The sequence below is a fragment of the Leopardus geoffroyi genome, chromosome B4 (assembly GCF_018350155.1).
Source record: "Leopardus geoffroyi isolate Oge1 chromosome B4, O.geoffroyi_Oge1_pat1.0, whole genome shotgun sequence".
Taxonomy (NCBI): domain Eukaryota; kingdom Metazoa; phylum Chordata; class Mammalia; order Carnivora; family Felidae; genus Leopardus; species Leopardus geoffroyi.
The window spans coordinates 68156643-68181138 of record NC_059341.1 but is presented as its reverse complement, the minus strand read 5'-3'; the positions used below and the strand labels follow the sequence as shown (position 1 = coordinate 68181138).

Below are 24496 nucleotides of genomic sequence, written 5' to 3'. Positions count from 1 at the left end.
CTGTATTGCAGGTGTGCACACCTGAAATGTGGTAAAATCTTCTGTTATGAAAGGTGAATCTAATGAAACCCAAACATACTTCGCCAGCCTTGGCTGCAGTGGCTTTGGTACTCCTAAAACAAATGGTAGTCTTGTCTGGACAGTAGTCCGAACCATAGATGTGAAATTTGTTGTTTTTGTTTGTGTTCTCATAAGCTGGTGTATATTTAGATATATCTACTTCAGGAAGTAAGTGGAAACTCCTATTTCTTAAAACTATTCTGTAATAAATGTTTTAATTTTACTGTTTGAAATCAACAGCCTATCAGGTTCTCTGTTCATTTCACAAGAATTTCTTGGGACGCCTGGGTGACTCAGTCGGTTGAGCGTCTGACTTCGGCTCAGGTCATGATCTCACGGTTCGTGGGCTTGAGCCCCTCGTCCGACTCTGTGCTGACCGCTCAGAGCCTGGAGCCTGCTTCAAATTCTGTGTCTCCTTCTCTCTCTGCCCCTTCTCTGCTCATGCTCTCTCTCTCTCTGTCTCTCAATAGTAAATAAATGTTAAGAAAAAAAAATTAAAAAAAAAGAAATTCTAAAATACACCGTGCCTCATTCTTTTCTTTCTTTCCTTTTCTTTTCTTTCCTTTTCTCTTCTTTTCTTTTCTTTTCTTTCAAGTTTATTTTTGAGAGGGAGCGTAAGAGCACAAGTAGGGAAGGGCCAGAGAGAGAGAGGGAGACAAAGGATCTGAAGTGGGTTCTAAGTTGTCAGCACAGGGCCTAAGGTGGGGCTCAAACTCATGACAACCATGAGATCATGACCTGAGCCGAAGTCAGACGCTCTACCAACTGAGCCACCCAGGCGCCCCTGTAGGTTTTTCTATCTCATGCTTAATAGTCTTGCTGAACATTTATCCAACTTTTTAGAGTAGTGGTTTGTTTCTTTTTTTCTGAAAAGTATGTTTTAGAATACAAGTCTGCTTACTTATGCAGGTGACATTTCTGGTGGCAAAGGGAGAACAATGGAAATTTGAAAAACAATTATGATTTGTAAACATTTTAATTTATCAGCAGTTTGTTTGAAATTATAAAAGAGAATGATCATTTTTAGGGGCATTTACATTTACTTTGTGCATAGCATTTTCCATGGTATTATTGTATCTTTGAATTCCACAACTCTGTGAAGTGGTTTGAGAGGAGAAAAATGAGGCCCAGAAAACAGAGTTCTTCCTGCCTGATACATGGCAAAAGTCAGAACTCAAGCCTGTTTTGATTCAGATACATTTTCTTAATCGTTCATTATCCTGTATTTAGATGTATTTTAAGATTTTTGCATTAGAAAAAATATTAATATTTTATTACCATGCTTTAAACTTGTCTTCAAAATGGATTTTATTACAGTTTCATGCACGTATACTGTATTTATTTATATAGAAACACATGCTATTCCATTTCTTTGGCACTTTTTCTTGAACTGTACTATATCACATCATTTTAATAGTTGGACTTGATCAAAATGATGCTCTCTTCTATGGTTAGTATCAGTTCATTTGTTTATAGTTCCTGCCATGTTAAAATGAGTTCCCAAAGAGAAATATTCAACCTTTTTCTGACTCAAGTCAGAGAAGTTTTATTTTTCTCAAATAAAAGTTAATCAGACTTTATTGATTGACTATCAGCCATAATAGGGGAGAGGCAGTTAATAACTCAGACTGGAGTTTATAAGGCTAAGATCATTCATTCATCCACAGGCATTGTTTGACTGGTTACCCATGTGTCAGGCCCTGTGCCTGTTGCTGGAATACAGGACTTTGCAAGGATGATGGCTAACATTTGTTGGGCACTTTATGTGCCAAGTATTCTATTAATGTGTCTCACCAATATAATTTTCACAGCAACAGAAGTCCATACTATTAGGATCCCCATTTCATAAATGAAGACATAGACTGAGGGGAATTAAGTAATCTGCCAAAGATCACACAGCTGATCAGTGTCAGAGCCAGGATTTGATCAAAGTAAGGGTCTCTTAACCACCATTCTCTACAGCCTCTCGCACTGAACAAAATGGGCAAGATCCCTGTTCTGGGTGGGGCTTCTTTCTAGCTCAAGGAAACAGCCACTAACAAAATAAATAAACAAGGTACTGTCAACTGCTGTCAATAAAAATTGAACTTGTTCTGGGGAGGAATGGGAGGGACTAGTCTAGGTTGGATGGTGACAAAAATGACTCACAGAGACAAGTGCAGGCAACAGTGGGCAGTGATACAAGGGAATCAGTATTCTTAAAATTTTTATTATATAAAGTATTCAGTAATGCTAGCTGTTAATGTTACATTTAGCATAGCCCTTGAATCAGCGATGATAGGCTATCATGTGATATATTGTTATTTCTTTCAATGATTCCTTTAAGCAATGAAGAGTATGTAGTCAATAAATCCAAAGGTTTTTAAGAAGGAAAGAAGGGTTTGTGCAACTACATTTCATTATTCCAAACCTGGTGTGTCCCTTGAAAACTTGAAATAAGTGAGTTTAGGGCATTTAATCATTTTCCAAAAGGAGGTACAGCTTTCACAAATAGATTTAATAATAATATCACAAAATATAATTTACCAAAAGATACATGCTATCAAAATTCTTAGTGACTTCTGTAAAAAAAAAATATATGACTCTTTTAAACTTAGTTTATTTCCTATTATTTTAAAGTTTGGAAAATTGGTGAAATGACCATACAGTCTATGGTAAGTGACAAACTTGTATATCCATTGACAGAAGAACTTTTATTCCATTCATTAATTTATTCATTTAACAAAATTTAGGCACTTACCAAATTCCAGACTCTGTTCTCACTGCTGAGGTTACAACAGTTCCCATAGCACAGACTCTGCCTTCACGGACCTTCATTTGGTGAGAGAACACAGTGAAGGAATATATAACATACTAATGAGTGGTAAGTGTGACGGGGAAGGTAAAGTGATGGGGGAAGAAGGGGTTAGGTGCCTGGGAGTGAGGAAGGTAAGGAGCAGCCTCTTTGATGAAGTGCCCTCTGACTAGACCTGAGGAAGTAAGGGAATGGGTCATGCACATGTGTCCAGTAAATGGTCCAGGAGGGGGACCAGCCGGGAGAAGATCCCTGGGTTGAGACTGTACTTGGTATGTTCAAGGAAGCTAGTGCTGCTGGCATAGAGTGAAGGAGGGGAGAATAGAAGGAAATGAGTTTTGAAAGGTGGTTGAGGAGCAGATCATGGAAATGGTCTATATTATTTAAATCATTATTCACCTTAATATACCCAAAGCCTAGGTAAAGAGCCTGGAGCTCACTAATCATTTGAGGGATGCGTTTAATTTTAGGAGGTGACATTAACCAGGACAATTTGGAATTGTATTTTGGAAGCACAACTCAAAGTAGCTTGAAGTTAAAAAGGAGGGACAGGGTAGCCTTATGTGAGTTAAGTAAGCTTCCTTCTAGTCTGTATGTATGAATATGTAGGCTTTCTTCACAGCTTGGCTCTTCCTATATGTTAACAAAGGTGTCTGTTAGATGTCTTGTTTTGTCTTAAGTTTACTCCTGAGGAACACTGATGTCAGTATAGAACTCCTCTCCTGATATCTCCCACAGAAATTTCAGAGAAGGTTCTTACTGGCCCGTGATTCATGTGCCCACCCCTGAACCAATCCATGTGACCAGGGCTTTTGTCGCTGATTAGTCATACGTGTTCCAAACAATATAGATTGAGAATTGGGGAGGGATAATTCTCCAAACAAGTGCTGTCAGGTAAAAAAAAAAAAAAATATGTGCAAGTGGAAGAATAAGAAATAGAATTCTAAATTGTTGTACGGAACCCAGAACTATGGTTGCCTTTAGTTTTATTCAAAGGGCAAATTGGTCTGAGCAGTTCTGCCTGCCAAGGAAAATAATAAGCTGCCAAGGGACACTGGCCAGAGACCTCATTATTGAGAAGATGTGGGTGTTCATGACTTCCTCTAAGAGCAGAAAGGTGCTATTTTCAAAGTCAGAATTAGCCTCTCATTGACAAAAAACAAAGGCAAAGTCTATAAGCCACATGAAGACAGGCATTCTGATTTGTCTTTTCATTATTTCTCTAGCAGCTTAGCACTACACTTTGAAAGTATTATATTGATATCTACTAAATGATGGAAATCTGTGATAAACAGCAAGTAGGGAGCCAAGCCAGAGGGTAACCTTCCCATTGGGTTAAAGTGTTCTCTTTCTTTTAAATCTTCATGCAAATTGTTGTTCCAGTTCATGCACTAATTAGCCATGGTACCTTATTTATATGACATAGCCATTTGGGGCTTTGGTTTCTCCAACTATAAATTAAAAGAGAGTGTTGCATGTTGATGGCTTGGTGTTGGGATCTTTTTTTTTTTTTTTTTTTTTTTTTTAATATATGTCCATTCCTCTTGTCCTGTCATCTGTCACATACACATGTGTACACATACACACACCGATACCCACCCATGTACATACATTCTCTGTAAACCTACCGGGACAGGTACAATGTTCTATACATCTTTCCTAGCGTTGACTTCTCAGTACATATTTACTGAACTGTTGAACTGAACTTTTCCCACTCTAAAAATCTTATAAGTCTTAGTATTTGTGTTTTACTTTTAATAAAAGCTAGTTTATAGATTATTGTTTAAGTTTGGTTTTATTGACATATTTTAAATGAAAGTTTAGGTATTCACCCCTTTTTAAGTGTCAGATCTTATAGAGAAGTACAAGACTTGTACATTGAAAACAACAGAGCATTGTTGAAAGAAATGAAAGTATACCTAAATGAAAGGAAAGAAAGCCACCCCCGTGTTTATGGATTGGAAGACCTAATCATTAAGATGCCATCATTAGGATGACAGTACTTCTCAGCTGGTCTGCAAATTCAGTGCAGTTGAGAATTTCAGAAGCTCATGAAAGTTATACGTGTCCTTTTCTCAGAAATTGACAAGCTGACCCTAAATATCATGTTGAAGTGCAGAGGACCCAGAGTAGCTAAAACAGTCTTGAAAAAGAGCAAAGCTGGAGGACTTAACACTTCCTGATGTGAACAGTTGTCCCAAAGCTACAGTAATTAAAAACATTGTGGTACTGGCATTAGGCTAGACCTGTATATTAGTGGAATAGAATTGAGAATCTGGAAATAAACCCACAAATCTGTGGTCAGATGATTTTTAACAAGGGTGTCAGGATCATTCAGGGGGGAAAGAATATCCTTTTTAAGAAATGGTGCTGGGACAACTGGATACTCTACATACCAAAGAATGGAGTTTGACCTTTACTTTATACCATATATAATCATTAGCTTAAAAAAAGAATTCAAGACCTTTAAGAGCTAAAACTATAAACTTTTAGAAGAAAACATAGAGGAAAATCTTCCTGTAGACATTGGATTTGGCAGTGATTTCTTTGCTGCACAGGCAGCAAAAGAAAAAGATAAACTGGGGTTTGTCAAAATTTAAAAATGTTATGTGTCAAAGGACACTATCCAAAAAATGTAATGGCAACTTACAGGATGGGAGAAAATACTTGCAAATCATAATATCTTTTAAGGATCTGATATCCAGAATGCATACAAAATGCTTATAGCTAGAAAATAAAAAGACAAAAAAAAAAAGTGGGCAGAGGATTTACACAGATATTTTTCTGGGTGCCTGGGTAGCTTTCCGTTGGTTGGGCATCCAACTCTTGGTTTCAGCTCAGGTCATGATATTGCAGTTCGTGGGTTCAAGCCCTGTGCCAGGATCTGCACTGACAGCGTGGAGCCTGCTTAGATTCTCTCAGTCTCTCTCTCTCTCTCTCTCTCTCTCTCTCTCTCTCTCTGCTCCTACCCCTCTTGCTTTCTCTCTCTCTCAAAATAAATAAACTTTAAAATAAATAAATATACAAATAGGTATGTTTTCAAATAAAACATAGAGATGGCCAGTAAACACGTGAAAAGATGGTCAGTATATTAATCATTAGGGAAATGCAAGTCAGAACTACTGTGAGATAACCATTTCACACCACCAAGGTTGGCTAGAATTAAAAAAAAAAAAAAAAACAGACGAAAAACATGGATAGTGTTGATGAGGACGTGGAGAGAGATTGGAACCCTCATACACTGCCGGAGACCATGTAAAATGGTTCACTTGCTATGGAAACCAATATGGTAGCTCCTCAGAAAGTGAAGTACCAAGTTACCATAGGCATACCAGAGATACTCTAATATATATCCAAGGGAATTAAAAACCTGTGCTCACATAAAAACTTGTATACAGGTGTTCATAGCATTATTATTCATAGTACAAAAAAAAAATGGAAATAACCCAAACATGTATCAGGTGATGAATGGATAAATTAAATATAGCTTATTGATACAACAGACTATTTTTCAATTATAAAAAGGACTGAAATACTGCTATGTGGTACAACATGTATGAACCATGAAAAGATTATTTTAGGTCAAAAGAAACCAGGCACTAAAAGGCCACAGATTGTATGATGCCATTTAAATTGTCCAGAATAGGCTAATCAGTAGTTCTTTGGTTGGCTGGGGCTTGAATGAGGAGTGATAACTAATGGGTATGGAATTTCTATTTGGGGTAATGAAAATGTTCTGTAGTTAGTGGTGATTTTGCACAGCCTTGTGAATATACTAAAACCAATGAAGTGTGGACTTTCAGGTGGTGAATTTTATGCATGGTATGGTAGGTGTCAGTAATTTTTAAAAAGTATGCTTGTCCACTGGGGTGGTAGCACATTAGGGTCTAAGAGAAAGTAGTCAGATGCAAAATTTTCTTTAACCTTATTGTTTTACTAGAGAGATAGATTTCTCAGCTTTTAAGACCTTTTCATTCTCTGGTGTCAGACCTATAAGATATTGGGTAAGATGAAGGTTTGTTCCTGGTAGTGAGAAGCCTAACGTTTCACTAGTGATTCAGAAATATTAATATGTGTGCTACTTATAAAATAGTCATCACGTTGATTTGTCTTTGATTTTACATGAACTGTAGGCATCACTATGTTTTTTATCTGTGGCTATGAGATATTTTTACTTTATTCAGTTTACTCAAAATAAATTTTATCAAAGAGATGAGATTCTAATATCATTGAACAGGTTGAGCTTAACCATTTAATGCCAGAATTAACTATTTTTTTTTTAATAATCTGTGAGTTGTATTGGAAAATGTTTCCCCTCTTGTGTGGGACAAATACACTTTTTGTTCTAATATTCTTAAGTACCCAGATAAGAATAAATTACAAGTATTAAGTAGACTTATAAATAATCTGAGAAATATCCCTTTTAAAGATTCTTTCAGATGCTTCATTACTTGTTAATTTAGCCCAGCAGCAATACAGACATTTCCCTATAAGATGTTTACTTAGTAGAGTTTTGGAGTTTTTATCAAGTATTTAATTCAGTTATCTTAGAGAGTCCTTCTTCCCAAAGTAGTCATTTGCATCAAATTTTTTGTTATTATAATCTCTGAGGAAAAAAATGGCTGGATCTAGTATAGTTTTGTAATACTAATTTTATACAGGAAGGTGATAATTCAGGAATATCTTTTGTAAACTGGGATGAGTCTAATACTGGGATGACTCCATTATTTAAATGGAGTCTTTTAATGGAATTCTTAGATGGATTTTCTCTCAAGTTGGTGTTTTGGTGTGTTAGTTTACTCGGTTGTAGAATCCTCCCCTTTTACAAAAGGGATAAACAGTTTTTAGGCAAATTTCTGGGAGCTAGAGATGTCCACAGAAGTTAGCAATTTGCTCTTTGCACTCCATAGCATGCCAGACACATTAGTTCTTTGGTGACTTTTGCTTATCTCTAGTCAGACGTGCATGTTAATCCATTATTTGACACGTATTTATGAGGGGTTTACGACTGGCATGTTAAGGTACTAAATGCCATGTAGTATATACGAAGTTTTTAAAAAAGTTTCCAGTCTCTAGGAGCTTTTATAATCTAGACAGATAAAATCAAACACCTGAAGAAGGAAACGGGAAATTGTGTTATATGATGTTTGAGTATAGATATGTTCTAGATACGTATGCTTGTGTCTCAGTAGACTGCATTTTCTCTTGAACTTATATGTTTTTGTTTAAATACAAGCCTGTGTAACCATAAGCAAGTTACTTAATTTTTGTCCTGAGTCTTAAGTCTCTTAAGTCATAAAGTCAGGTACTGAAGTTGGAGTTGGCCCCACATATTATAAGGCGTGAATGGGACAGTGTGTACAATATCTGGTGCTGTGGGGCTATAGACAATAAGAGCTCATCAAAAGTGAATTCCTTATCCTTTCTTTGGCACATTAGTGAAGTAAGCCCCATTGAACATGCCCACAGTTAAGTGATACTTTCATTTTTAAGTTTTCATTGTACAATTATATATGTATATATGAATAAAATGTCTGAGTGGCTTACTGTTACAGGTTTAGGAAAAAGAGTTTTTATATAATATAGTGGGATCAGCTTTGCAAAAAAAGACAGACTTGAGTGGGCTCAAGGCCAGGCTGTGATGCTGTGTGCCTGTGGGTAAGTCACTTAACATATCTGAACTCATTATTATCCCTAAGATGGAGATAATGGTATCCCAGAAGGCAGTTGTAAGATATAAAGGCTCCTGGCAATTGCTGAATTAATATCTTCATCTATAATAACCTCCTGGTCCATTTTTTAAGACATATACTTTGCAGTTGTTGTACATATTTACAGGATTTCTCGCCTAGGTATTGGCTCTAATTCCAGTACTTTTGTCTGGAAAGCTGCCTGCTTTAATTTCTGTCGGAATCGATAGTGGCTTTAAGGACCTAGGTAGCAGTTATTAAGAGAAATTTGGGGAAATACAGCTACCATTGTAGCTATTTCAGGAAGACCCTCACTGGTTTTCTTAATTTCATAAGGGTTAAACATAAAACATGAAAACATTTCCGTTAAACATCATATTTCCATATAATACTCTCTTTTGTTACATACTCTGAATGTGTAAGCAAGTCTCCAGACACTAGGTAGGCTGAGAGGGAGGAGAGACCAACTGTCTCATTTGATGTACTTACTGGGAAGTACCAGAGGGTTCTGGAATTGCCTCACTCTTTGTTTACAGTGGCCACTTTCAAAGAATATGCTGCATGCAGTGCAACATGGTCTGTGAATTAGGGCTGAGGAGAAGATGCCCACATTTCTGCTACAATTCCTTTACGGATAGTTTGGGGAAGACTGTTTAAAAGATAAGTGAAAAGAAGCAAAAGAAATCATGGACTATAATAAAACAAACAAAAGCTCCTTAACTTTTCCTGTATATTGAAAATATAAACCATTTGTCTTGTTTTGCTATAAATTGGGCAAAGGACAACCTTATACTTTATTGGCAGCATAAAGAGTTTAATCCTCCCCTAGATTTGTGAAATTATGACATACTCATTGTAAGAATAGAAAGGCAATGCTTTTCATCATATAGTCTTTTATCCTGTAGTTTTCTTTATACTTGTGGCACAGGAAGGAGGTTAAGAACAAGAACTCTGGAAACGGACTGCCTTGGTTTTAATCACAACTGTGCAACTTTAGGCATTTTAGTTGACCTCCTTGTGCTTCAGTCTCCTCTCCTGTAACATGAAGATATTTATCATATGTGTCTCCAGGAAGTATTTTGAAGATTGATTTAATGTGTAAAGCTAGGAGAAAGTGGCTGGCACATTATAATCTCTTATGAAAGTATTAGTTGTTATCATGGTTAGCATACAAACGAAGCAACAAAGGGTGTGCTAAAAGTAATTAACTTGAACACTTACTGTGTTTCTAAAAGTAGGTTTCATATAAGGAATGAGAAGTCAGATTCTAACCCACTATGTGCCAATTTATTCTGCATTTCTTAAGAAGCATCTTCTTTTCCTTCATATTATTTGAGGTGATAACTGATTTCATTCACTCAATAAGTTATTTCTTGATTGCGTACGGCATTCTAAGCATGGGGGAGAGGGTGGTAAACAGGATTCTCTGCTCCAAAAGCATTAATCCATCCCTTTTCCACTCTGTGGTAAAGTGTAGCCCCCACTTAGCCTTTGTAGAACAGTTCATTTTACCCACTTTTGTTTCCCCATTATTTAGTAAAATCACTTGATGATTTGGGATACCCTCTTTGCAAACAGTTTCTTAGAAGCTATCCTTTGTGTATATCTTTTGATTGTGTAAATTAAAAAAAATTTTTTTTACTGTACCTACCATTCCATATTATGTTAGTATCTCCTTAGGTTGAAGGATCATAGATATCTCTTTAGAGGGGATTTTTCTTTTTTTTTTTTTTTTTTTAATTTTTTTTTCAACGTTTTTATTTATTTTCGGGACAGAGAGAGACAGAGCATGAACGGGGGAGGGGCAGAGAGAGAGGGAGACACAGAATCGGAAACAGGCTCCAGGCTCTGAACCATCAGCCCAGAGCCTGACGCGGGGCTCGAACTCACGAACCGCGAGATCGTGACCTGGCTGAAGTCGGATGCTTAACCGACTGCGCCACCCAGGCGCCCCTAGAGGGGATTTTTCTTACCAACACCTTTGAACTTAGAAACTGGAAAGCACAGGATTAGAAATGACATCTTCTGTCAAGCGTTTCCCAGAAAATGCTTCTAATAACATTGTCATTCAGCCCCAGTCTCAGAGGTGCACTGACTTTGACTACTGAAAAGTGACTTCCTGTGGCACTCTGTATTCTGGGATAGTAAAATTGGATTCCAAACACTTGTTGGGAAGCTTGTGATTTGTTGCTTTGAACATTACTGAACTAAAGTACTAACCAACTACCTGTGTTCAGGAGCAACCTTATCTGTCATGTCACATTACCTTGCCTGTTTACGTTTGGAAGAATGTTATGAAAGGCAAAGGGAAAGAAATTAAAGGTAGACTCAAGTATGTCTAGTACCTTTAGCAGGTAAGACCAAACTGATGATATTAGAGCCAGGTGTGCTCACACACCTGCAATAGAAAAATATAGACATTGCTTCTGTAAGGAACACATGTTCTGACGTCTTATACTAAGTGGTTATATCTCCCTTGATTACAGTGTAAACACAATGCTAATTTCCACACCTGGAGTCAAAAAACTTGCCAAATGGCAAGGATGATTTAAAGAATCCATTGCCAAAGATAATTTTTGAGGAAAGAGTATCTGTCTGTTCCCAAATGGCAAAAGAACATCATCAATATCTTCTTTAGCATTCAAGACAGGAGACAGATGCTACTAATAAAATATAACAAGCTCCTCATGGTTTTGTTTTTAATAAAACACAAATGATTTCACGGTCCTATAATTTGAACTGTCAGTCTAATGTAGTAAGTTTGTATTGAAAATTTGATTTTTTAAAAACTGGAGTGAGAAGTTAATTCACTGTTATATGCAACATTTTTTCTGTGCATAGGGAATATTAGTGAAAAAAATGTGATAAAGAACAATTAGACACCTGAAATATTAAAACCTTCTGACTCACTGAGATGCAATAGATATTAAAGTGCCTCTGAATTTAGTAGAAAGAGTACCTGGAATCTTGGGTTATTATTACTCCTTCCCTGCCCGTGACCCGGTACCGTTGGCAGAGTGGCTTCATGGATGTGTGCCTTCTGCAGTAGCTCAGGTCACTCTGCTTGGTTTGGTGCTCTGCTGTCACTGTCTTAAAATTCTTAGTGATTTTTTAATGAGGACCCCACATTTTCATTACGCCCTTGGCCCTGTGTATCATGGAGCCAGTTTCTATCCATTGACAGGTTACTTCTCTGAATTTCAGACAAGGCAAAAAAGATCTTGATAGATCCAAAACTGTGGAATTCTGTGAGTCCTAACAAAGTTCACGAGGTGTTGAAAGGTCCTGCTCCACCTTAATGCAGTGCTTCTCAACCAGGAGCAATTTTGCCCCCTAGTGGGCATTCCACAAGGTCTGAAGACTGTTCCTTGTCCCAGCTCTGGAGAAGGTGTTACAGGCATCTAGAGGGTAGTAGGATGTTTGACCCTACAATGCAGAGGATAGCCCCCACAACAAAGAATTTGGGGACCCTAAATTTCAACACTGCTGTTGTTGAGAAATCCTGCACAACCCATTATTTGTGTCTCCAACACTTGGTACTAGCCCCAGGAAATTACTCAGTGCTCGTTGAACCAATGGGTGCAGCCTGGATGTCAGGTTGTTGTATTCCTTATCGTATGCAGACTGAAGAACAAATCTGGTGATTACTCAATGCAATGTAACATTTGCGTGAGGTGCGATGAAGAGATGCTTTCCTTAATGCTCTTGCACTTCTCACATTTACCCAATTAACTGGCAGGCCCCTTCCTCTCTTAAAACCTTCTCTAAAGCATACCACACTCACAGTTGATGGATGGCTTTCCGTCATGCCCTTGTACATCTGACACCTGTTGTGCTGTCTGTCGGTGTACCAAGTCATTTGGCTTTGTTCCGAAATCTGTTTATGCCATTGTGTTGGTTGCTATAATTATGCATTGTAATCAACTCTTATGGAAATGCAGGACAAGAAAAACACTAAAAAGTAGAGAGATTTCAGTGAAAGTCTAAGTTGAATGCTTTGGAAAGATTCAATAAAGGTGTCACTAAAGAAAACTAATCTTGAATTAACTGTAGGCAAGAAGATTCTAAAGGATTTGGGAGGGAACCATTAAAATTAGATTCTGTGTTGACTTTGCATAACTCTCTTAGGTTTTCTGTTATTTATGGAGATTATAAACAATTACATCTGATTTTTGCAAGAAAGACAATACTTTAGCTAGCTGATCCATGCTCAGAGAAAGGGCCTTGTCCTACATTATAGGATTGCAGAATGAATGATATTTATATATTTTAGGATGATACAAATTGTTAGATTTAGGAATGTAAGTTTAGAGGACTTCCTTAATAGTGCATTAGGCAGCAGGGCTTCTACTGTATTTTCTGGTGAGAAAAAAAAAAGAAGAACATAATTAGATATTCTGCTTCTGTCACTTCTGGAGCCAAACAGCTCTCGGCTCAGGGAAGTCTGTGAATAATTTTCCTTGCTTAACACCACCTCATATCTTAAGAAGATACTCCTTTAGCTCTTGATTCCACAAACACCAACATAAGGTCTGTCTCTTGCCAGATTCAGTACTGAAGTGTTGAAGAGTAATTTGCTTCCTTTTTAGTTCACATATTTTCTCCCTTGCATTTTCCATGTGGCTATATACATTAGAGGTAATGTGTCACAGTCTTTCAGAATTAAATAAGTAAAAATAGAGTATATCAGAAGTGTGGTTGAATCACTTATTTTCAGAATTCTGTTAGAGCCGAAGTAAGAGACTTTTGTCAGTCTGGATGATTGCAGGATGACTTTTCATTATCTTTGCCCTGAGTCAGACATGAGAGCTGACTGGTGCTTTGAATCCTGAGCTTAGAAAAAAAAAAAAAAAAAAAAAAAAAAAAAAAAGAGTGACTGTCTCTTGAATATAAATTAACCCTTGCTATTTTTTTGTTAATTTTCAGAAATACTTTATATGTTTTATTTCCATTTTCCATCACAGTGTTGCAGATAGTACCCCAACAATTTATAGCCATAAACATCTTACTTGGCTAGTAAAAGAAAGGATTAAATGTTTATGATGGAAGACATCATGCTCTCTTCTTTCTTTTTAAAGTGTCTCAACAAGTAATACAGAAGTACTGCCTCCCCTGAAAAGATTACAGCATTACAGATGAAGCTAAATTCCTCTTTGTCCATCTCATGTGACCAGTAATGTATCCTTCCAGACGCACATACAGAGCTCAATAGAATTTTTATTGTTGTGGTATCACACTGCATGTCTTGTTTAGTTACTTGTTTGCTTTCTTTAGTCAAGTTGAGTCCGTTTGAATCAGATCTTCTATAAATCGACTTCATCTTTTCAGTTGCTATATGATATTCCATGTATGAATAGTGTATAATATAGGTGCATTATAATGACTCTTGCATGTATGATTCTCATTCTCCTTTTATTTAGGTCCTAGAAGTAGAATTGGAGACCATTCGTATACAAGCATTGCATTGATGTGTTGGTTCATTTGTTTCCATGGTGGGTTCTTTCTACACTACGTGGTGTGAGGGACAGAAGTCACAGAATCAACGCCTTTTCGACATTGAAGGTGTCTTAGATGTCACCATATGATGTGAAGGATTGATTTGTTTCTCTGTACTCTTAATATTTAATATTTTTCCCTGGAGCTTCCTCTGTAACCTCTCCTGCTTTTGCTACCTTAGGAAAATCCTTTTGGCTCCTCTGTTGCTTCTACTTGAGTAACAAAGTTTCAAACTAAACGTGTTATCTCCTAAGGAATCATTTTAGCAGGTATGTTAGTATATTCAGTCTAAAATTAAAAAAAAAAAACACAACACTTCATTAACTACTTTCTTGAAATGTTTTGAGTGACTGATTCTTTTAGAATTATATCTATGTTGGATATCATTTTAGAATTATATCTATATTAATGCTTTAGATCTTTGAATATTGTTTAATTACCTGACAAGTGGAAAGGGCTTAGATTTAAAATCTAGGTTTTCCTGTAAATCCCACTGTGTGTCATAAATGTAGAATCGGTAAGGCACACTTGTATGTAGAAAACTTTAGGAGTGATCATCTCTTTCCTATTTCCTTATCTGGATGGTATTTCTTTGCTTGAATAATTATACCCTGCTCATTTAATGGCTTCTGTGTGTGGGGTGTTGTACCCATGATTTTTTCCTCTAATATTTATTAGCAAGAGTAAGAAATCAATATTATTCTCATTTTATAGTTGTAAAAATTGATAGAGAAGGTAAGTAACTTTCCCAATGATTACCCTGTTAAGAAGTAAGAGAGCTAAGAACTCAAAACAAAGCTTAACCTCTTTAGAACCATATATACTCTTCAACATGCTATGTTAACATAATCTCTTTCCCACCATCATTTAAAAATCATGTGAGTCTCCTTTCTGGAGGTATGCTTAATTTTAATAATTCTTAAAAAAAATTTTCATTTGCTTTCAGGCATAATTGTAGATAAAATAGTTTTGTGGCAGACAGTCACAGTTAATTTTGTATGCTTTTTTTAAGTAATCAAAAGAGCTTACCAAGCTTCAGAACACTTATACTTTTATTTTCATTTATTCACAAACTGTCTCTTGACTTTTTGTTTTCCAAATTTTTCACATTTTTAAAGTAATACATCCTTATCATAGAAAGTTTGAAGAGTAACCTAAATTATTAAGAAAGTGAAAACTACCAGTGATTCTATCAGCTCTATTTCTAATAGCAAATGAGCAAATGACTGCTCTCCTCCCAAGACCCCAGCATGTGCTTGTGAACCTGCACAGTGGCCACTTGTCAGCTGCATCATGGGGATGGGAGTGGTGTGGTAGTTTCAAGAAATTCATATGCTCAGTCAGGTTTAGCAAAAATAAAGTAAATGAAGAGTTGGACACACACGTCCATTTACTCATTAGAAGATTTGGCTCATCTTCCTTATGAATTAATGACGCACTGCTGCAGGCTTGAAAATTCAGAAGTACATGCACGTCTGATCACGTTACAGATGCTCAGTTGGGGATTTCTTTTCATTATCAGTGATTAACTTAATGAAGAAATTAAGAATACGATCTCAATGTCTAAGAGAGTAAGAATTTGTTATCCACGTTTGAGACCACGATATGGGAATGAGTTTTATAACTTTTGCAAAGTACTTTTCTTAAGAGATACCTGAGTGAACAGGTGATTGCTCCACTTACAGAGTAAGGGGTGGGGTGGGGGGGGGTGCTGTGAATGTGATGTCTATACCTACTTGCTTCCTACACATTAGCTATGGAGAACTTCCCCTACATTCTCAGTATTGCTATCTTGATACATTATTTTTTTTTCTTAGCTTTTAATTACTTTTTTTCTTAGCTTAGAATATCAGAAAGACATTTTACCAAACTCCTAGAATTTACTCATTGTTCTGTTACTGTATTTTCATTTTAATGCGATTTTCTTCTTACTAATAAGTCTACACTTATTGAGCATAAGCTCTGTGCCAATTACTATGCTAAGTGCTTTACATGCTTTATTTAGTTTTTCCATCTTTTTGATACAGGTTCATAATATTGACTGTTTTACAAATGAGAAATGGAGGCTTAGGAAGGAAAAAAGAAATTAGCCAAAATGTTAGAGCTGATAGATGACAGAACCAAAAACTCTCACCCACGTGTACCTGAGTTGCAAAGTCTATTTTCTTACCGCTCTGTTATAACTTCTATATTTCAAAATTTCTTTATGGAAAAAATAATTTTTCATTTAATTTCTCTCTTTGGACTTGTCTAAAATCTTTTAGTTTTATCATAATCCTGGGTTACTAATTTCAACTTTAAATTTCCCCTAAGTGTTAGTTGACTCTGTGGTTATTTGAGTTATTAATGTATGTTTATTAGGCAGGAAGTTGAATATTTTTAGGCTTAAAACATTTATATACTGTTTTTCCTTCCGAAATTTTTACCCCTGTTTGAGTGACATTATAAAATTATTTAAAAACCTGTTTCTCCACCCTGACTTAACATTGTGGAATACAAAGAATCTAAACTAATATTTTAAATAAGCAAAATCTATTAAATCAGACTTTGTGAGCTGGGACCCGACCTCAGAAGTTTCTAGTGCTGCTAATGTGCATCCAGCGTACAGAAACAGAGACTTAAAATGCAGCTTTTGGTGGTAACATGTCACTGAGTGTCCTTTAGAGCAGTGGATCTCAATTAGTATGCATCAGAATCCTGTGCATGGAGAGCTCCTTAAAGCACAGATTGCTGGGCCCACTGCCCTAAGATCTGAGGTGGACCCAGGAATTTGCATTTCGAACAGGTTTTCAGGTGATGCTGACACTGCTTTTTCTCGCTGTCTTTTGAGAACCACTTCAGATCTACATATTACTCTTTGAGGATCACTGATTTAGGGTCTCCCTTTCTGAGTTTTTTTTTTTTTTTTAGAAGTGATCACCATACCTACCCACCCTTCCAGCTGCGTACCCACATAGACTTTTGAAACTGTCTTCAGGATTACTAGGAGGCCTCAAATGCTCATTGCCAACGTTGAAGTTCAGTCATATCTCCAGAAGAATTTGTTTTTGTCCACATGGAAGAACCTCAGATGAATTTGACTCTGCCCTTTCATCTGTTCTTTCAACTATAAAGCAGAGAACTTCGATTTAGAGATCTCTTCATACCAGAGCTATAGGGCTTTTTTTAAAGTCCTTTGGTGATTTTTTTAAGTTTATTTATTTCTTTTGAGAGAGAGGGAGGGAGGGAAGAGCAGAGAGAGAGGGAGAGAGAGAATCCCAAACAAGCTTTGTGCTGTCAGCACGGAGCCTCACATGGAGTTTGATCCCATGAGCTGTGAGATCATGACCTGAGCCAAAATCAGGAGTTGACCCTTAACCAGCTGAGCCACCCAGGCGCCCTGATTTTTTAAAATCTCAAAAGGCAAACATTTTGCCTAATTTCAAATTCCAATTTGTTTCTGGCAAAAGAGTGTCTTTCTCAACTATGTTAAGTGATTTCAGATGAATTAGGGTTAACCAAAATTTACCGAAGGATCACTGAACTTGGAAAGTCGGAATTAAAATTTTTTTTCCCATTATGGTAAAAAAGACAACATAAAATTTACATTTTAAATGTTACAATTCAGTACTATCAACTACATTCATAATATGCTGTCATCACCACCTCTAGCTCCAGAGCTCTTCATGTTGCATAACTGGAACTCTCTATCCATTAAACAGTAACTTCCCGTTCATTCTTTCCCCCGCCCCTGGCAACCACCACTCACTTTCTGTCTTTATGAATTTGACTATTGTAGATATTGCATATAAGTGGAAGCATACAATATTTGTCTTTTGTGACTAGCTCATTTTACTTAGTATAGTGTTGTTGAGGTTCATACATGTTGTAGCATGTTAGAATTTAATTTCTAAAAAAGGGCTGAATAATACTGTTTTTTGTGTGTGTGTGTATTATATATAATTACTACATTTGCCTAATCATTCATCTTTCCATCAACACTTGGGTTACTTCCACCTTTTGGCTATTGTGAATAATGCTGCTGTGAAAACAGGTGTGCAGATACCTATATTTGAGTTCCTACTTTCATTTCTTTTGGGCATATACGCAGAAGTGACATTCCCGAGTCATGTGGTAATTCTTTTTAATTTTTGATGAACTGTAAATGGAAGAGAAAAGAACAGATAAAACCTTGTTATTCAACTTTTAAGTTGTCGGTATCTCTGTATAAACTACAGATTGCTTGTATAAGCATGATAGATTTGGGCAGAGACAATTTCCATTTTAAAATTGAAATTAACAATTCCATGTTCAATCTGTTGTTTAATAAAATTAGCTACAAGATTTTCTTTGAGAGGAGATAATTTAGATGCATACTGTATCAACTACACATATTTCTAGGGCCGTTGACATAAGTCCTATAAAATAACATCAAAAATTTCAAATTCATTCCTTTATGGGTGGTCCAAGATACCAGTTAGAACTGTCTTCTTTATGTTGACTTTAACTGGGAAAGGATAGGTGGAAGGTAGAAGAATTAAGAGTAACAAATTCCTTTTGGCAAGAAGTTCTTCAGTTATAAGAAAAATTATGTCATCACTTAGTTACAATACCTGCAGTTCATTAATTGTTTCCTGTAGTACAGTGATACTGTTGTCTACACAACCACATGAAAAGGTTTAGCATAAAGGCAAGCACGTGAACTCTGAACTCATGCAGACAGGTTTCTCTTTCTGATTCTGCTACTTAATAGAAAAATATTTAATCTTGCTGTAGGTTATAAAACAACTTACTCAACCCATTTTTTTCTTTTTTCTTTTTAAAAATTTTATCTTTAAAAACTATGGGAGCAGCAAATACCCAAAGTTTTGTTTAATTTTTTAAATCAGTAGTTCAAAAGACTTATAATACAAAAAGATCAGTGTCCAAGCTATCTCATCTCCCATTATCTTGTTGCACAGAGCAAACCCTTTTACGCTCTTAGGAGATACTCACCTTCAAATATAAAGTAATATGTTTATATGGTTATTTCTTACTGATTTTAGGCAGTATCTATTATGACTATGGAAAATGAGGATTGGCTGATAAATATGGATTTGTCTTATGCTTTACTATAACTTTCACATACCTACTTCCACCATCACAATATAGATCTATTACTTATGAATTTATAATCACTATTTACATTATTGTAATTCGGTAACTTTGATTTACTACAGAAATACAAGTAGTATACTGTGATGACATTTCTTTTTTTTTTTTTTTCAACGTTTATTTATTTTTGGGACAGAGAGAGACAGAGCATGAACGGGGGAGGGGCAGAGAGAGAGGGAGACACAGAATCGGAAACAGGCTCCAGGCTCTGAGCCATCAGCCCAGAGCCTGACGCGGGGCTCGAACTCACGGACCGCGAGATCGTGACCTGGCTGAAGTCGGACGCTTAACCGACTGCGCCACCCAGGCGCCCCGAATGTGATGACATTTCTTATAAAGCCTGCCTTCTAGGAGTTACCAGTTGTCTTAAAAACTTAAACTATTTTTAGAATAGTTTTAAATTTATACAAAAATTGCAAAGATAGTACAAAGAATTCTGTATGCACCACACCCCATTTTCCGTATCCTTTGTTGGTATGGTACTTTTGCTGAGTTGATGAACTGATATAATTATTTTTAATTACACCTCATACTTTATCCATATTTCATTAGTTTTACCTAATGGCCTTTTTTCTCTTCTAGTGATCCATCTAAGATCTCACATTACATTTAGTCATCATTACCTAGGCTCCTCTAGACCATGACCATTTCTCAGACCTTCCTTGACCTTGATGACCCTTGTAGGTGTTAAGAAGACTGGTCAGATATTTTTCAGAAGCGTCCTCAGTTGGGATTTAGATGATTTTTTTCTCATGAACTGGAGTTACGAGTTTTGGGGAGGAAGACCACAAAGATAGACTGCCATTGTCATTACATCACATCAAGGGTACATATTATCAACATGACTTACCACTGCTCATGTTGACTTTGATCCTATTAGGTTTCTCCATGGTAAAGTCACTCTTCATCACTTCTCTTCTGTACTGTACTTTTTGGAAATGAGTCACACACAGCCCTTAGTTAAGGTGCAGAAATTACACTCCCCCTCTTTGAGGACAATGATCTGCATACATTATTTGGAATTCTTCTACATGAGAGATTTGTCTGTTCTCTTCCATTTATGTATTATGTCACATGTGACTCATGGATATTTACTTTATAACTCAAGCTATACTCCAGTATATTTTGTTGCATAAATTGTTCAGGCGTGGACACTGGAAGCTGTTTTAGTTGGCCCTTATATCCCTTTGACATACTTCCATCATTGTGGGTTTTTTTGTGTGTGTTTTTTAAAGCGTTTCCTTACTTTCTGGCACTGCAGAATGCTCTAGAGTTATGTCTTATATCTTCTGCCCCAGTTCTAGAATTAGCAATTTCTTCAAGTTCCTTTTATTGGAGAAAAGTAGAAACCAAGATCTAGCACTCCATGTGTTCATTGCTATTTGGGTGTTAACTGCTTCTAGGCCCTTTGAACTGAGCAAGGAAATGTCTGTGTTTACAATTCCATGTAGATACAAATGTCTATAAGTAATTCTATATGTAACCATCTGTGTCTTTATTAAGCCAAACATGAGTTTATTCTGCTATCTCTAAGTAGGACTGCTAATGTATATGCAGTAAGGATAGGAGAGAAGAGACAGGACAGCTGAGAAAGAGAAGAGAGGAAGAGAATGGATAGTACAAACTACTGGATATAAGGATGTAACCCTAATTTCTGTCAATGTTTCTCTGTCTCTCCAAAAGGCAATTTTGAAAATTTATTCATTTAAGAAGATTTAAAAAATATATTTATATGTAATTTAATCAAAAGATGATAAAGAATACCACTATTTGTGATTAATTGTTCTGAAGATGGTGTATCATAACATTACCCAAAGGATTTTTACTTTTTACATACTTTTTCTTTTTTTATGTTTTCAGTGGGACTGTATATTGAAATGCAGGGAGAGACATACAGGCTGTAAAGTGAGAAGTAGAAAGGATGACAGAAAGAGAGGCGAATTGATTGATGGAATAGTATTGCCACCTCATAGCCTTTCAGGATTTCTACTAAAGTATTTTGCATATGAATGAGGATAAATCATCTTGGTTATGGTCTCTATACAGAGATGGATCAGCTTTTCAGTAAGAGCTCTTATTACCTGGGTAAAATAGGGCAAGTTTCTCAACTTCTCTCTTAATGTTTTGATTGAAAAAAATGGGAACAGCAATGCCTATTTTACTGAGTTGTGAGGATTACATGAGATGAAGTTTCTAAAGGACCAACCATGGTGATTGGTGTAGAATAGAGAATTACCGGATACAGCTCCTGGTCTAATTTGTGTGCCAAATGGCACTGAAAGGACCAGGGCTTTTCAGCATTTTTCTAGTATGTGTGTGGGAGGCTGGATTAATTCTAGGACTTGTCAAAGTTTGGGTGTGACTTAGGTGTCACCACCATATGTGCTTCAAACTTACTGCCCAAGTGAAGAAAAAAAAAAAAGATGTTTGATTTGATGTAGTTTTACCGCATTTTAAGGAGATTTTATGAATGAGAAACTGAGTTTATATACATTTCAACACTAGAATTGTTTTAATGAGTTACCATTATACATTTAAAATTATTTGACTTGCTTTACAATCTCATAATTACAAACCAGGTCACATTATTTTACTCAATTTTTTTTTTTGTTTTTGCAAATAAAGTTTTTTTTTATTTGTCACCATTAAAAGTCTGAATTTTAGGGGCGCCTGGGTGGCGCAGTCGGTTAAGCGTCCGACTTCAGCCAGGTCACGATCTCGCAGTCCGTGAGTTTGAGCCCCGCGTCAGGCTCTGGGCTGATGGCTCAGAGCCTGGAGCCTGTTTCCGATTTTGTGTCTCCCTGTCTCTCTGCTCCTCCCCCGTTCATGCTCTGTCTCTCTCTGTCCCCCCAAAAAATAAATAAACGTTGAAAAAAAAATCTGAATTTTAAACAGATTCTTAGAGTGGTAGTTCACATCTTATACCTCATTCGACTTTAACACCTGTCCCATCCCCAGTAGCATTTCCAAAACTATTACTTTCAATGGGAAGCTCCCTGAATTTTCCCAATTCAAACTGTGCTTCTTGAGCATTTTTACCTTTCTAATGGCAGCATCACAGAGAAGATTGATTGGCAAGCCTTTTCTGGATCTTTCCCAGTGCTGTCTGTAGTCCATTTATTGACCGCTTCTTTCAAATCATTTGCATCTCTCAGGTCATGATCTCCGTTGTCTCGATTTGGTGGTGAGCATAAGAGGTCTTCAGACTCTGACTGTTATGTTTTTTAGGTAAAACTAACCCCCGTTGAAACAAATAACTATCTGTCATCTTGACATCATCAACATGAGCTTGAGTCATGATCTGCCATTTTTTTTTTGACCGTGGAGCATTTTTGTCATGGTTCATGCAGTGAACATTCCAGTAATTAGGTTGAATTTTCAAAATGCAAACTTATCATTTTGCAGATTAGCAAGGCTCAGTTCAGAAACCTTTGAGGCCATCCCATCCATTTTGATCCCCTGGAGTCTCGTGACTAGTATTTTTCTGAAATTTCTTAAATTGACAAAGCTGGTGCTTTCGCATGAAACCACTCTTTGTTAGAAAATGGATCTAACTTTATTCTTGGTCCATTTTTTGCCACTTCTCATAAGGTGCTTTGCACTCCCCACCACCCCCCCCCCCGCACCGCACCCCCAACTGCCATGGTGCTGCTCAGAGAGCAAAAAGGGCGCATTGTTTAAATTTATTCTTTAGGTCAAGTCACTTAAACCCTTACTTGTCTGTTTATCACCACGTTGAGAATTATCCCTAAACTTCACCTCATTGTGTTAATTGAATATTCTGGAAAATCTGGGGCTATACTCAGACTGTAGAGTGGGGGTGGGGTGGGAACTGGCATTATATTGGCGCACTCCTGTGGTGGAATTCATTGCCAACAATGGGCTTTTTGGTTCCTGTCCAGGTTGCAAAGATGTTCCACCTGGCTCCTAATACGTATTAGTTTCCTGTAGTATGGAAACAAATTGCCACAAATCTACGATGGCTCAGTTCTGTAGGTCAGGAGTGTAGGTTGTCTTGTCTGATTCCTCTTGTGTCTTAACAAGAGCAAGGTGTTTGCCAGTCTGGACTCTCTTCTGGAGCTTTTGGAGGGAAATGTGCTTCCAGGCTCATTCAGGTTGTTGGCAGAATTCGTTTCCATGTGGCTTTAGATTGAGATCCTCCTTTCCTTGCTGTAGTTCATCCTCAGCTCCTAGGGGCTGCCTGCATTCCATGGTTTGGGATCCCCTGCTTTAGAGGCAGCCAGAGTGACCTGAGTCCTTCTCACCCTTCAAGTCTGTCCAACCTCTCCTTCTGCCGCATCTCTCAGACTCTTCTGCCTCCTTCTTCTTTAAGGGCTTAGGTGATTATTAGGTTGAGTGCACCCAGATAATGCAAGATAATTTCCCTATTTTAAGATCCAAAACCTTAATCACATCTGGAAGTCTCTTTGGCCATGTAATGTAATGAAAAGATGATAAATGATAGATAATGAGAATAAAGAATGCCATATGTGTGAAGGTTCTAGAGATGAGGGAGTAGAAAGTAGGTTGTTTTGTTTGTTTTTTCTTTCTTTCCTTTTTTGTTTGTTTGTTTTGTGGTGGTGGTGGTGGGAGGCACCTTCCTTTGCCTACAACACCAGATTACAACTTTTTTTTGGTTCAATAAACCTAGACTCCACCGTTGGCCCCTAAAGTACAGCACCTCCCGGTCCAGAGGCATACCTTGCAATAGTCATATGTTCTGCTATATTGAGCTTTCTGTCTCCACAAGCCCTCAAATCCTGGTGTGGGACACAGGTCACCAGCCTGGGTGCTCTCCTTCCTCAGTGTATATATTTTTATTTCAGAGATCTTGTTTTATATCCCTGCCCCTGTTTTATATCCTAAGCTGCTGTCAGGAGGCCTCCTGGTTTGCTGTGAAAACATGTCCCTGGATACATTTTTCTAACTTCACTATTAAAGGAGTTGAGAAAGGGGTCTTGATCTGCTGCCCCCCAGAAGCCTCCTGCCTTTTTATGCAGATTTATTTACTTCTTCTGTAGAATCAGCTTTGAAGGACAGGGATGGAAACTCTCTTAGAGTTGATAAATGGATTAAATGAACCAGTATTCAGGAAGCAGAATGGTGAGTAAGCTCAGAAGTAAGAGCACCTGGCTTCAGAGCCCATCTCTGTTGTTAAGGAGCTGGGTGACCTTTATATGTTGCTTAATCTCTCCTTACCTCAGTTTCCTCATCTGTAAACTTCACTGGATTGTGGTGAGAATTAAATTAGTACATCTAAAATGGCACTAGACACATAAAAATCACATAAAGATGTTTATTGTTATAATTATTATTTGCATAA

General features: G+C 37.0%; 1 protein-coding gene and 1 pseudogene across 1 annotated transcript in view; one reads left to right on the top strand and one right to left on the bottom strand.

The window, feature by feature from the left end:
- SLC2A13 (solute carrier family 2 member 13) overlaps positions 1–24496 on the top strand; it is a 381073-nt gene that overhangs the window by 92190 nt on the left and 264387 nt on the right. The gene's annotated exons all lie outside the window — the stretch shown is intronic.
- Positions 22061–23165, bottom strand: LOC123591223 (annotated as a pseudogene).